Below are 15,985 nucleotides of genomic sequence, written 5' to 3' on the forward strand. Positions count from 1 at the left end.
GCGTGAGAACTGGATACGGTCCTATCTGTATATACTACGTAATGTACTTTCACTTTTACTAGTTTCCTGTTCTGTTCTCAGAGCTGAAGAGAACGGTCGTCATTATGCTGTAGTCTGTATATAGGGTGTAAATAAATAGTAGATTAGATCTACGATGTTTCACTCTTCTTGCTGTGTTATGCCAGAAGATTAGTGTGCATATATCAAGCTGATATATGTCGCTGGAGGGCCCTGGAGAAGAAGGGAGATGCCTTTTCCAGTGCTGTTCACTTCAGAGGACACTTGGAGTTTTGGGGGGCTTGCAGGGCAGGTTTCTGACATGCCTGTGTGAAGCTAACTTCTCCTCCGCCCTCTTAATACCCCTCCTGGTTCTGGGAGACCAGAAGAGAAGGGGACTTGTCTCAGTAGGAGAGGAAGACACCCACGCCTTATTTCATATCTCCCTCCTCTCCAGCTTCTGGCTCTGATTTTGGACTTCTGTCTGCCACAGACTCTCCTAGCTCACCAAGCCCTGTTACCTCTTCAGCTTCCAACACCTCCTCTTCCCAGTCTTCTCTCTCTGACCCCCCATCATCATCCTACCACCACTTCCCAGGACCTGAACCTTCTTCCCTTGGAGGTTTCCCAGCTGGTTCCTCCCACCGTTCCTCTGCACCAGACTAGTCCATAGCATTGGGTTCAGTGGAACTGATTCCCAAGTGAATATAAGAGTACAGTCTTAAGGAAGTCCCATGAAGGAACACCCCACCACCACCACAGCAGTCCCATGTTCCCCATCTCACATTGTTAAGGAGGGGTCCCTGATCCTATGGAGAGGCTTCATGGAAGAGGGGTGGCAAAAGAGAAGGGTGGGGGATGATAAACTTTCTTTCCACAGACCTCCCTAAGTTATCTTCTTATAGGATTCAAGCCTATAAAGAAACCAATAAAAACCAATGCAAGCAGCGGGCAGAGAAACCAGCTACTTTTGGGCCCTGCAGAATCAATTAAAAAGCACAGCCAAGGCTTCTGAATCCTTGTTGGTTCAAGGAGAAAAATAGGTATGGTTATACCACAAGTCTAAATGCTGTGAGTTGGGAATGAATTTAGCAGGACTTACTTCTGGGTAGAAATGGCTCAAGGTGCCCTGCGACTTTCCCAGAAGACCTCCCAGCATCATCAGAAAACAAACATCCTTGTTATCAGACTGTGTAAAAAGGTGTTTAAGGAGAAATGCCGTGGTAATCTTTTGAAAGGTTTTCACCTGGAAGTGTGTGTGTGAGAGAGAGAGAGAGGAAGGAAGCAAGGAAGCAAGCAAGGAAGGAAGGAAGGAAGGAAGGAAGGAAGGAAGGAAGGAAGGCCTTCTGGCGGTTCCCTTGCTGCGAGAAGTGAGGTTACAGGGAACCAGGCAGAGGGCCTTCTCGGTAGTGGTGCCCTCCCATCAGATGTCAAGGCAATAAACAGCTATTTTACTTTTAAAGGACAACTGAAGGCAGCCCTGTTTAGGGAAGTTTTTAATGTCTGATTCTCTATTGTTTTTAATATTCAGTCGGAAGCCGCCCAGAGTCGCTGGGGAAACCCAGCCAAATGGGCGGGGTATAAATAATAAATTATTATAAGTTATCATATAAGGAAGGAAGGAAGGTGTTGGTTCATGGAAGAAAGAACAAGAACAAATTCACTGTAGGGGAAAGGCAGTTGCTTAGCAGTAGAGCATCTGCTTTGCACCCAGAAAGTCTCAGATTCAGTCCCTGGCATCTCTGGGCAGGGCTGGGAATGTCCTAGATCTGAAACCCTGGAGAGCTGCTGCCAGTCAGTGTGGACATGACTGAGCTAGATGGACCAATGGTCTGCCTGCATTGCAAGGGGTTGGACTAGATGGCCCTTGGGGTCCCTTCCAATTCTGTGATTCTATGACTCAGTGTGAAGCAGATTCCTATGTTCAGCGCCTGTCCTCTCTCATTAGGGGAATGTTGCTATCCTGCTTTGTGTTATTGTATTCTTTTCTTTTAATGGAGCTGAAATGAGCCAGTAGGGAGACATCCATTGTAAAGTATCTTGTTAGCTACAAGCACTTGAAAGGGTGGGCGGGGAAAGGCTTCCCGAACTCCCTTTTCCTTCTGGATGCTCTTAATGCAGCACATCCTCATCGCTGCTCCTTCACCGCTGGAATAACAAGAATGACATATCGCACATCACGCATTAATCGGCTTCCCCGTCACCGTCTCTCCTGTTTAGCTGCGCCGCAGGGGGTGAGATGTAGCGAGGCAGGATAAGGCGCTCCAAGATCAGTCAGACAGGCTGCATTAAAGTCTGCCCTAACATGGATAGCACGAGAAAGCGCGCTTGGAAAATCAGCTTCGTTTCACGCCGGAAGGAAACAGGAAGGAATCCAGATGCTCTTTCTGGAATACTTGAATCTTATGTATTTGATCACAGCGTCCGAGAGGCAGCTGCATGGAGCTGCACTGGCTTTTCTTTTCTTTTTAACATGCTTCTAGGCCAAATTCATGCTGTACATCTAAAGCCCTATGGTAGCACTTTAAACAGCAGTGGCTTCCACCCAAAGAATTCTGGGAGCTGTAGTTTGCAAAGGGTGCTGAAGTGGTTCAGAGCCCCCTATTCCCCTCACAGAGCTACCATTCTCAGAGTTCTCTAGGGAGAGAGATTGACTGTTAAACCACTCTGAGAATTGTTGTTGTTGTTTACTCGTGTCCGACTCTTCGTGACCCCATGGACCAGATCATGGCAGGCACTCCTGTCTTCCACTGCCTTCCGCAGTTTGGTCAAATTCATGCTGGTAGCTCTGAGAACACTGTCCAACCATCTCGTCCTCTGTTGTCCCCTTCTCCTTGTGCCCTCCATCTTTCCCAACATCAGGGTACTCTGGTCAAATTTGCAGAACGTAAGGTTTTCAGTGGCTGCTAGCCGTGATAACTGCCTCCACAGTTGGAGACAGTTTGCTTCTGACTACCAGTTGCTGGAAACTGTTGAGATTTCCATTCTACCTTAAGGAGCAGACATATGGAACTGTTGCGTGTCACATGTCTGTTTACATTCCAGCACAGCTTGCTGGGAACTTCCGTTGTGTATAGCTTTTGCTTATCCCGTTCTCTCTGAGAAGACAAGAGAGACGACGTGTTTCTTTGTCCTGATTTATGATGAATAAATCTGTAGTTGTAGTATGCTTCCGCAAGCCTCACGCCTATTCTGAGTGTGCAGTTCGCTCTGCTGATAGTGTACCCTGGCTTTGAAGCCTGGGTCACTGATTTATGTCACAGCAGAGGCCAATGGTCTTCGCAGCAGGACTGCTGGAAGGAAACGGCCCAGCTGGGGCTTGCCAGCTGGCCTCCCAGCCCTCTGCATGTTGACAGAAACCACAGGAAGAGAGAGGGCTCTTGTGCTTGACTCCTGCTTGGTGGGTTCCTACAGGTATCTGACTGGCCACTGTGAGAACAGGATGCTGGACTAAATGGGCCATTGACTTGATTCTCCAAGCTCATCTCAAGTTCTTATGTTAGCTTATCCTTCACAGAGCTACAGTTCCCAGCATTCCTAACAAAACTACAGATCCCATGATACTTGGGGGGGGGGGAGGACATGTGCTTAAAACCTCATTCTGTGCCCAGTTAGTGTGGGAAAGCTTTTGCCCAGCGGTTCTGTGGCCCATAGACTGCAGCCAAGTACCAGGCAAGGTCGGGCCCCATATCTTGCTTGTGTGGTGGACTCATGAGAAAAAGCTGTCCCAAGGCCCCTCAACCTGGAGCCTTCACCGAACAATTTTGGGTCGCTGGCTGACAGGGCCGGAAAGGATTTATCTCTCTCTCTCAACCTGATTGGTACTTATCTGTGTTTCGTTTCGCCTTTCCCTCAGTGAAATTATGGCCTGCCTCTGTTAGGCAAGGAACGTTGTTTGTTTGAGGGTGAAAATAGCATTGGGCAGGATCAATATAGTATAGGGGGAGGCCCACAAGGGGCCTAAGGGGAGGATTGACCATGGCACCCCAAGTTCAGTGTTGGGGTACCTGCCTGGCATGAATCTGGTTGCCCAATGAGACCTTGCTTGCTTAACTTGTACCATGGCAAGGTTCAACACTGGCCAACTCTCATGGAACAGGTTTGGGCAGTGCTGGATTTATGTATAAGCTAAACAAGCTATAGCTTAGGGCCCCACTCTCTTGAGGGCCCCCAAAAAAATTTAAAGGAAAAACAAACCTGGATATACATTTCCCAAATATAAGATGAAAAAGAATTAAAATAAAGCCTACATACAGCAACAGTGTTTTGTGTTGTGTAGGCTCCTATGATGTAAGTAATGCGCCTCACCTGCTCCCTAAAATATCACATATTTTGTTAAGTGCAAATGGCTTTAGATACCTATTAGGTCCATAAATTACCATATAGCATATATTCAACACAAAAACAGTGACAATTTGACAATTTGTTGTTGACAAAGGACAGCTGGACATATAAAGGGCCCCATTACTTCCAGTAGCTTAGGGCCCCATCAAACCTAAATCCAGTCCTGGGTTTGGAGTAGTCCAAACCCAGCAGATCCATTCCATCAGCATGGGACATGTTGAACTGATCCTGAACTGATCCCGGGGCCCAATGCCATGCCAACCCTAACCCTTCCTGGTGCTGTTAATGAAGAGTTGGCCTGATTTTATCCCATCACCGTTGTACAGTCTTGTTATTTTGCTGCTCTCATGGGTCACATAATGTGCCTGCCTGGGCAAATGGTGTCTATGCAGCCTTATTTGGTACTCTATACACTACCAAGTGGTACAAGTGGAATATAGGATGCTCTCATTCCATTACCATCCATGCCACAGAAGTCAATATGGCCAGTTCTCCCAGTGTTATCTTTGCCTCCCCCTTTGAAAGAGGTATATCTCCAGTCTTCTCAGTCCTCGGCATTCTCAATAAACTCTCAAAAATGGGTTTCTCTTTAGCATTCTCTGTCATGAGATCTACATTAATTTGAATCAGATATTCAAAATTGGATTCCACCTTTCATTCCAAAATATTCATATGAGTGCTCTCCCTAAATAACTCGTCAAAGCTAGAAGTGGAGAAAGACAGATTGAGAGTCTTTCCGTAGCTTAGTAGAGGAGACTAGATTTTTAAAACCCAGCAGGCAACAACTGAGAAATAATTAATTAGGAGCGATGTTTGAATGTTGTGTGAATCGCATACACTCCTATTTTGGGGGGTTACCTCATCAGTATATTCACCTTATTGGCAGAGCAATTTAGCTGAAGAGGCGGAAAAGTCAATTTTCTCACCAGCCAAAAGTCCCCAGCATTTTAGTGAGTATCACACGTGCAGCGATTCTTTTCATTATCTTTTTTTCTTGCAGAGAAGAACTTCCAAAGTGCTGCAATTTCCTTTCCATAAGCCTCTTTCATTCTTTAATTAAGTGTCTCATTGAGATAAGTGTGGCTGTAATCACTTACATGCAGAATGGAAGAAGTAAAGAATCCAAAAGGTAATTCAGAACTTAGCTGAGAATAGATATCGAGTGTGCTGTCATTAATTAAAAACGCAACCCTGTGGCCTGTTTTATTTATTAATTATTATTATTAATTGATAAATAAATGCGGGTGGCACTGCGGTCTAAACCACTGAGCCTCTTGGGCTTGCCAATCAGAAGGTTGGCGGTTCTAATCCCCACAACGGGGTGAGCTCCTGTTGCTCTGTCCTAGCTCCTGCCAACCTAGCAGTTCGAAAGCATACCAGTATGAGTAGATAAATAGGCACCTCTCTGGCAGGAATGTAAATGGTGTTTCTGTGAGCTCTTGTTTCCGTCATTGTGTCCCATTGCAACAGAAATGGTTCAGTCATGCTGGCTACATGACCCAGAAAGCTGCCTGTGGACAAAAGCCATCTCCCTCGGCCTGAAAGCGAGATGAGCGCCACAACCCCATAGTCGCCTTTGACTGGACTTAACCGTCCAGGGGTCATTTACCTTTACACACACACACACACACACACACACACACACACACACACACTACTATATTGTAAAATGTTTCAGAGTGGCTTGCAACAATATAAAAACATAAAACCAAACAATAAAATCATAAAAATTAAATAAGTAAGTAAATAAAGCAAATAAATAAATAAACATCAATAGACATTTACTCATTACTCAAAAGTAAGGCTCACAATAGTCTGTGGAGTACTCTCTAGTAAGTCTGCAATCCTATAACTATTTTCCAGGGAGTAAATTCAATTGACGTGCTCTACTGGGAGCTGGCTGCAGGCACCAGGCCCGCTGGCAGAACAACTCTGTGTAACAAAGATTTCTGCAAATGTGATATATAGTCTGGCAACATCAACCCTGTTTGTGGGAATCCCTTGCTGATGACCACAGTGCCTGGAGACAATCAGGCCTTGTATCCATAGAAGTAACCAGAGGGCAAATGACCTCTGGGAGGAGTACAGAGAGATGAAATGCCATGGTGCATCTGCAGCAGCACAACCGGACGCCTTCATCTGCCCCAGCTGCAACAAAACATGTCTCTCCTGTATCGGTCTCTTCAGCCACAGCAGGCGCTGCAACCTTCTAACAGTTTGACTTCATCCCCAAAGGCGCATTGCTCCATTGTCTCCCGAGACAGATGGATGCCAACCAACCGACCAAATCCTATTGAACTAAGCGGGACATTTGCAGGATCCAGATCTAGACAGGGGAGGATCTGATGTGGGAGGAGGACTGGCACCCACAGCACTTACTCAAAAATCCAAATACAGTGGTACCAAGAGTTAAGAACTGAATTCGTTCTGGAGGTCCGTTCTTAACCTGAAACTGTTCTTAACTTGAAGCACCACTTTAGCTAATGGGGCCTTCCGCTGCCGCTGTACAATTTCTGTTCTCATCCTGAAGCAAAGTTCTTAACCTGAGGTACTATTTCTGGGTTAGTGGAGTCTGTAACCTGAAGCATCTGTAACCTGAAGCATCTGTAACCCGAGGTACCACTGTATGTCCATTGGACTAAAGGGCTGTTGACCCCCGATTCATGTAAACAGTCCAGAGAACTTGCTTGGATGGCTGGTATACCAATGTAATAAATAAATATATTTTGCATCCATACCAAGTATACTGTATGGAAAAAAGATAGCTGCCCCTATAGAGCAGAGAGATCCTTTGCTAAGAGTTGGAACAAAGCAAGCTGAGCTGAACATTTTTTCTCCCTTCTTTTTAAAAGTGGAAAAGAGTCCATGCACAGTTTCTCACCTTCAGCAAATGTTGCCGTGCCCATCAGGGCACAAATTTGTAAATCCCCACTCAGAACAGCCCTCTTCCCATTCCGAGAAAACCTGTTTTGTTATTTCCACCGAGCGCCACACCGCTTTCCCAGCAAAAGGATCGCATCATGAAACAGTTTTTGAGGTCCTTGGATAATGAACAGATGCTCCAGTTTTACAGTGACATTCCTGCCTTTGTAAAAGATCTTGTTACCGTGTTTGACGGTTGGCTTTTATAGAGATGTTAAAGTGCTGCCATTTGTTAAGACACTCTAAGCTGCTGTTGAAACAAAAACACCACACTGGTTTTTCCTCTGCTGGGGAATATACTGCGAGAGAAACCGTCTTGTCTCTGCTTCCCTCCTGCAATGGGAAAAAAAAAATGGTCTCAACCCTCCATTAGGAAACACTAATTATATTTTTGATTTGGTGGGAGGGAAGCCTCCAGTTTATCGTGTCTGTGAGCTTTCCTGGTAAGAAATCTCATTCATGTCTGAGAGATTTTCCTTTTAGTAGTAATCAGTCCACAGACCCATCTAGGTCAGTATTCTGTCCTCACCATCAGTGGTTTAGCATGGGCGAGGGCCACAGGGGCAGTTGTTCCGGGTGCAAATTGTTAGGGGGTGCAAAATTTCAACACCTGGTGCTGCCTCAATACAGCTGCATGCCTCTGTCACTGGGCTCTGTTGAAAACGGCTTCTCTGTGCAAACTAGGAAGTGACCTCTCCAGACAACAAAATGACTCTTCTTTTCTTACCTCTGCAGCTGTGATTCCTGGGTGACGCAGAAGCCGTTAGGCAGTTGAATGTGCATGCGTACCCTGTGGGCAATGGCAACCCCCGCTATCCCACTGCTCACAGTGGCCCTCCTATGGGAAGCCTGCAAGCAGAACCTGAGCACACCTCTGGCAACCCACGCTATGCCACTGCTCAAAGTGGCCCTCCTATGGAAAGTCTGCAAGCAGGACCTGAAGACACCATCACTCTCCTCACTTGTGCCTCCTAGCAAGAAGCATTCAGAGTCATAGTGTCTCCAACAGTGAAGGTAGAACATAACCATCATGGCTAGTATTCATCAATAGCCCAGTCCTCCATGAATTTATCTCATCTCCTTAAAGCTGTCCAAATTGGGCATTATTGCCACATCATGTGGGAGTGAGTTCCATAGTTTAACAATGCGCTGCGTATTCCTATGCAACGGGCATTCCGACTGCCTCTGATCCTGGAGATAGTATACAGCCACCATGCCTAACAACCATTGAATTCTTGCTCCGGTACTGAGTTTTCTATTGACATGAAAAAATCAAAAACAAAACAAAACAAAACACAAGGCAAACAAAGATTCGAAATGGATGTTGCAAACTGTTCGATAACAAGTGAAAACTGTGGTGATGTTGAGAATGATCAGTTTTGGAGGAGGTGATCATGCCACCAGGGATCTGCTCCTGCAAGGTATTCTTTCCTCCTATCTCCTTTAGACCCAAGAAAGTGGCTGAGTAGTTCAGTTCAATACCCAGCAATCTTCACCATGAGTTTAAAAGATGAGCAGGAAAAAAAATCTATGGCCTTCTTTATTTATTTATTTATTTATCTATTTATTTATTTATTTATTTATACCCCACCCATCTGACTGGGTTTCCCAAGTCAATCTGGGTAGCTCCCAACAGAATTAATGATGATGATGATGTATTTATACATACATACCCCGCCCATCTGACTGGGTTTCCCAAGTCACTCTGGGTAGCTCCCAACAGAATTAATGATGATGAGGATGATGATGATGATGATAAAGTGATAAAACATCAGACATTAAAAGCTTCCCTAAACAGGGCTGCTGGACTATAACTCCCATCATGACAGGTGAAAGAGGCAGTCATTTAGAAGAAGAAGTAGAGTATGGATTTGATATCCCACTTTATCACTACCCTAAGGAGTCTCAAAGTGGCTTACAATCTCCTTTCCCTTCCTCCCCCAAAAACAAACATTCTGTGAGGTGAGTGAGGCTGAGAGACTGCAGAGAAGTGTGACTGGCCCAAGGTCACCCAGCAGCTGCATATGGAGGAGCAGAGACGCGAACCCGGTTCCCCAGATTACGAGTTCACTGCTCTTAACCACTACACCACAGTGGCTCCACACTTTAGCCTTGTCCCCCAGTGTTGCACAGCTCCCTCTGCCTTGATGAGACATAAGGTCTGAAGTGGGAACTTACTTGATGCATGGAGATTATTGATGCACTATTTAGAACCCCTGGCAGAGGATGATTGCAGAGAAAGTCATGTGGGGTTGTTGTTGTGTGTTTGTGTGTTTGCGTATGTGTGCATGACTATGGTTCCCCTTTCACTAAGTTTGCCCACTTCACACAGGTAATTGTTGAAGACGGCGACAGGTGTGTGTTGCTCTGTGTTGCATGGTAGACAATCACCTCTGCTACATCTTGTTTTCCTTGTTATGCAACATTTAGCCACCTCAGAAATAAAATCAGGCTAAGGGAGGGAGAAGCCATACAGGGATTAAACCTGCAATCGTGGCATTTTCACATAACAAGTGGGGGGGGGGAATGTAATTTAAGGAGAAGGCTCCCTGTTTGGAATACAGAACTTCTAAAACCTGGCATTTCCAAGTCGGAATGGAAGTAGCTTAGAATGTCTATTGTAGACAATCTTGAGTTAGATGGATCAGTAGTCTGATTCAGGTTGAGCCAGCTCCCTATGTTCCAAAATAATCTCTCTTTTCAGAAAATAAATAAGCACTTCAGGGCCTTCAGATGGGAGGAGACATAAAAGTGGTTTATTTCTATGTGTTTTCTTTTATTGGTTCTGCAATAGCACATGATCTAAGGCCAACGTCACAGAGGCACAAATAAAATTTAACTTAGCGTACATGGAATAGCCAGTAGGCAAGAATATCTAAAAGGGCATAAAAAGCGCCAATGAAGCATAAAAGATCATTATGACTTCAGCAGAAGTGGCACCAAAGGACAATCACCTGAAGTGTAAAGACACTTCCAAACTTGTTATTGCAGATAAACAAGTAGACAGAACATATGGATCAACTAATAAACTTCCCTGTGATAAAACCCAGGGAGTTGTAAGGCGTTCCTAGAGCACTTCCCCTGCCCAGGTATTGAGCCTAATATGTCTCATGCTACACCAAAGCTGAAGAAAGCAATTTTCAGCTAAACATTATAGAGGAATAGGATGAAATTTCTACTTCTTTGGTCCATGGAACCTGCTGCTTCCTTGATGTGCATGAATGATCTGCCTGCACAAATAGAAAGGGAATTCGTTCTCATGAAGCACTGAAACTAACAGATGTTTTATAGTTTGTGCCATTTATTTAATTCAGTGGAGGCTGGCCCATTAGGGCAACTGGGCTGCTGCCCCACCAGCCTTGTTCTGCCTTCAACCAACCCTGACCCCCACCTTCCTTCTTACTTACATCCATTCCAGGTAACACCATTGCTTGTCAGCTTCTTCCTAAGTCTCACCCTTGATATTGCAGAACTCAACAAGCAGGGAGGTGGGTGCAAGATTACCACTGGCTCCACCTATTGATGCCCCCTGTTCTACCAACGAAGCAGGGACAGCATTTCTACTACTGGTTGGGAACCCAGGATCCACTTGACATAGCTATGCAAGGCTGCATGTAGTACAGCCTTTTGGGAGGTGGGTGGCGCTGCGGTCTAAACCTCTGAGCCTCTTGGGCCTGTGGATTGGAAGGTTGGCGGTTTGAGTCCATGTGACGGTGGTGAGCTCCTGTTGCTCTGTCCCAGCTCCTACCAACCTAGCAGTTCAAAAGCATGCCAGTGCAAGTGTGGCAGGAAGGTAAACGGCGTTTCCATGCAGCTCTGGCTTCCGTCACGGTGTTCTATTGCACTGGAAGCAGTTTAGTCATGCTGGCCACATGACCTGAAAAGCTGTCTGTGGACAAACGCTGGCTCTCTGGGTCTGAAAAGCGAGATGAACGCCATACCCCATACCCGCCTTTTAGCGCAATAGGTTTTCTTTTCTTTTTTTTAAAAAATATTTTTATTAAACAATTTCAGCATAACAAAATATCAATCCACATAATCAATTACATTATTCCCCCCTTTCTCCCTCCCCTCCCTTCCTCTGCCCCCCACCAAGGACTTCCCTCAGCTCCCCACTCTGATTTCTTTGCCCATATTGTTCTCTGCATATTATAAAATTGTACATATCCTTGTTTATCTATCATACGTTCAACTAATAAATTTGTGGATGTTTATATTCAAAACCTGCCAAGGTCTCCAGCTCATTTTGTTGTCTTTTAAAGTAATTTGCAAAAAGTTCCCATTCTTCCTTAAAGTCACTGTTGTCCTTTTCACGCAATTTATATGTCAATTTGGCCAATTCTGCATAGCTCATCAAGTTCTCTTGCCACTGTTCTTTCGTTGGGGTTTCCTCATTCTTCTATCCTTGTGCTAACAAGACTCTTGCCGCTGTTGTAGCATGCATAAATAAGTTCCTAGAGCAATAGGTTTTCTATTGACCACCCTTGGCATCAAAGAATCGTAGGTGATAGGGTCCCAAGGGTCATCTAAACCCAACCCCTTGCAATGCAGGAATCTCAACTAAAGCATCCAAGACAGATGGCCATCCAACCTCTGCATAAAAACCTCCAATGAAGTCCACCACCTTCTGAGGGGGATAGTTCCACTGTCAAACAGCTTTCACTGTTAGAAGGTTCTTCCTGATGTTGAGTTGGAATCTCCTTTCTTGCCACTTGAAGCTATTGGTTCCAGTCCTGCCCTCCAGAGCTTGTTCCATCTTGCTTCATGAGTCCTGCCTCTTTCTAGACACATAAACTACAGTGGTACCTCGGGTTAAGAACTTAATTTGTTCTGGAGGCCCGTTCTTAACCTGAAACCTTTCTTAACCTGAGGTACCACTTTAGCTAATGGGGCCTCCCGCTGCTGCCGTGGCCCCGGAGCACGATTTCTGTTCTCATCCTGAAGCAAAGTTCTTAACCTGAGGTACTATTTCTGGTTACAGATAGGTATCTGAAGAAGTGTGCATGCACACGAAAGCTCATACCAAGAACTGACTTAGTTGGTCTTTAAGGTGCTACTGGAAGGAATTTTTTTTGTTTTTACTATTTCTGGGTTAGCGGAGTCTGTAACCTGAAGCGTCTGTAACCTGAGGTACCACTGTATGACTTTTGGGACCCCTTTCAATGCCATGATTTCAGGAGACCAAACAGCTGGCAACGTAGCTGAATTCTCCCATCCTTGCAGGTGGTTCCTAAACCATAGCAGATGGCCAATGAGGTTGCTCAGGTAAGAGCTTTGGCATCTGTGCCTCATTTCCATTCCCTTCCTTACTGCTGAGGGGTGGAATATGATTCCAAGACAGTGCTTTCCAAAACCTTGATAACTGGGGGCATGATTTATTTCCTGTATTAAATTTGGAGGCATGCCTACCCCCATTACACTTAAAACTGTAGGCGTGTGCTTTCTCAGTCACCCTCCAGAAACAATGGGCAGGCATCCATCCTCAGAGAGCCCCAGTAATGTAGCCTCCATCCGTCTTTCGTTTTCTTCATGGTTGCTTTTGTGAATTCTGATATCTGTCCTTGGAAGAAAGTGGCTGCCCTTCAAAGAGGATTGTACATTGATGTAGGCTGGAGATACCTTCAAGCGGTTCTGGATACTAAACTCAATACTCTCTAATTCCTGGGAAGATGTGAAAGCCCTGAACCAATCTCTCTTTTCAGGGAACTCTGGGAATCATAGCTCTGTGACTATAATGATTGTTGTTGTTGTTGTTTAGTCGTTTAGTCGTGTCTGACTCTTCGTGACCCCACAGACCAGAGCACGCCAGGCACTCCTGTCTTCCACTGCCTCCCGCAGTTTGGTCAAACTCATGCTGGTAGCTTCGAGAACACTGTCCAACCATCTTGTCCTCTGTCGTCCCCTTCTCCTTGTGCCCTCCATCTTTCCCAACATCAGGGTCTTTTCCAGGGAGTCTTCTCTTCTCATGAGGTGGCCAAAGTATTGGAGCCTCAGCTTCAGGATCTGTCCTTCCAGTGAGCACTCAGGGCTGATTTCCTTCAGAATGGATCGGTTTGATCTTCTTGCAGTCCATGAGACTCTCAAGAGTCTCCTCCAGCAGCAGAATTCAAAAGCATCCATTCTTTGGCGATCAGCCTTCTTTATGGTCCAGCTCTCACTGCCATACATCACTATTGGGAAACCAAAGCTTTAACTATACAGGCCTTTGTTGGCAAGGTGATGTCTCTGCTTTTTAAGATACTGTCAAGGTTTGTCATTGCTTTTCTCCCAAGAAGCAGGCATCTTTTAATTTCATGACTGCTGTCACCATTTGCAGTGATCATGGAGCCCAAGAGCATAAATATAACAAAAGGAGCAGCTGTAACCTGGTCATCCACACTTTAACTTTATAGCTTAGTTGTTAGAGCATAAGACTCTTAATCTCTTGGACATGGGTTTGAGCCCCATGCTGGTTGAAAGATTCCTGCTGTTACGTATTCAGTGGTCTGTGTTTGCCTGAGCTTGTCTGGACTATGGATTCTGAGCCCCTGTGTTCTGATTCGATACATGATATCCAATTGCAGAACATTTCAGGATTTGGGCCTCTGCCATTGGCCCTTAAACTTATGATTCACAGCTTGGAAATTTGGACAGCAAATCACGTTGGGAGTGGGAGTGGCCCAGGCCTTCAGAAACGTATATAAGCAGTTGCTTTGCCCTTGTTGTCCAGTTCTGTTTGTTCAATAAAAGTTCTTGCTGTTGTCACTGTGTCTTGCCTTGTGGGAACCCACCTACACTTCACCTGCATTGCTGGGGGTTCGACTAGATGACCCTTGTGACCCATTCCAGTTCTACGATTCTATGATTCTATGTTTTTCAAAACAAAACAAACAATGCTGCAGTGACAAGCATCTGTCCTCAAACAGGTGTTGACACTGGGCATTCCCCCCCTTTTTTCCAATTATATTTGATTAAGTTTCAATATTTTTAACATGTACAATTGAAACTGTAATGGGAAAAGTGGGCTGCTCGTGCGTAAGCGTTTAAGCCCTCCAAGCTTTGCCATCAGTTCCTAAACTCTCCCAGTCCGTGGAGCCATGGGTGCATGGCTACCTCAATCGCTGGCAGAATCCGTCAGTGGGCGCTTCCGGAATTTACGCCAACATAAGAGTTCCTTGACGGAAACTCTCCTTCTGGATTCTCTGCGTGACAGTTTCCTGCGCGGAGTGGGCGTCCCCAGCGGAGGTCCTGAGCCCTCCCCGCTGTTCTCACTGGAAACATCTTGGAGCCATTCCTCCTATTGAGTTTCTGCAGGAACTCTCCCTCTCCCCCTACTGGTTCCTTCCTCCGCATCCGAAGGTCTCCTAGCCTCCTTGAACCCTTCCACCACCTGACTCTCTGATGGCAGTTCCCTGACATCCACCTCCCCTCCAGGACTCCCCTCACCCCCCATTTCCCCCTCTTCTCTGGGTGGCGAGGCTGGGAACCCCCTGAAAGAATCCTCCTCATCTTCGGATGACTCGAAAACCGCTCTCCACCTACTACTGTCCCTTCTTTCCCCATACTCTTCCCCATCTGATTCTTCTTCCTCTTCCTGTCCTGATTCTGGGAACCCCTCGAACTCCTCTTCCTCATCAGTGGTGCCGAAGTGTTCCTCCCAGAACCTAGCCAAGGGCTGGGGCTTCCTTGGGAACCGGCGATGAAACGTTCCTACTAAGACCTCATCCTTGACCGTTTCTGCCGGTACCCAGGTATTTTCGGACTCCAGTTCCCCTTCCCATGCCACTAAGTACTCCACCTGTTTCCCCTTCCACCGAGAGTCGAGTATTTCTGCTACATGACTGCTTCGCTCCCTCTCTTCTACTTGCAGTGCCGCGGGAACCTCACCTTCATGTCCCCAGAATTCCTGCCCCTCCCGGTAGGGTGATAGTAATGACCTATGGAATACTGGATGCAGTTTCATGTTGTCTGGCAGCCTGAGTTTAAAGGCCACTGTGTTGACCTGCTGTATAACCTCGAAGGGTCCCAGTCGTTTTGGCCGCAATTTTTTGCAACCCCCCTTGAACGGTAACCCTTGTGTTGACAACCACACCCGGTCCCCCACCCTTATGGTCTCTCCTTCCCTTCTGCTCCTATTTGCCTGCTTCTTGTATTCTGCCTTGGCCCTATCCAAATTCATTTTGAGCTGTTGATGTATTGCTTCCATTTCTTCCACAAAATGTTCCGCTGCTGGCACGCTCCATCTTTCCCCTCCTTCCCCTGGAAATGCCCTGGGGTGACACCCATAGTTAGCCATAAATGGACTCATGCCCGTGGACACATTTTCCGCATTATTGTATGCGAATTCGGCTAGGGCTAATTTCTCTACCCAATCATTCTCTCTGTCATTTACATAACACCTCAGATATTGTTGCAGAATACTGTTTGCCCTTTCCGCCTGCCCATTAGTTTCTGGGTGTCTGGCGGTTGAGAAATTGACTTCCACGTGCAGTAAGCTCATGAGCTTCCTCCAGAACCTGGACGTAAATTGTTTCCCTCGGTCTGAGACCACCCTCAAGGGGGCGCCATGCAACCTAAAAACGTGTTTTACAAACAACTTGGCGGTTTCTTCCGCCGTTACCGCATGTGAGCAAGCTATAAAGTGGCACATCTTGGTTAACAGGTCTACCACTACCATTACTGCAGTTTTCCCCTTGGATCTTGGTAAATCCGTCATGAAATCTATGGAAACTGCCTCCCATGG

This window comes from Podarcis gaigeae, assembly GCF_964106915.1.
Source record: "Podarcis gaigeae genome assembly, chromosome: 4".
NCBI lineage: Eukaryota > Metazoa > Chordata > Lepidosauria > Squamata > Lacertidae > Podarcis > Podarcis gaigeae.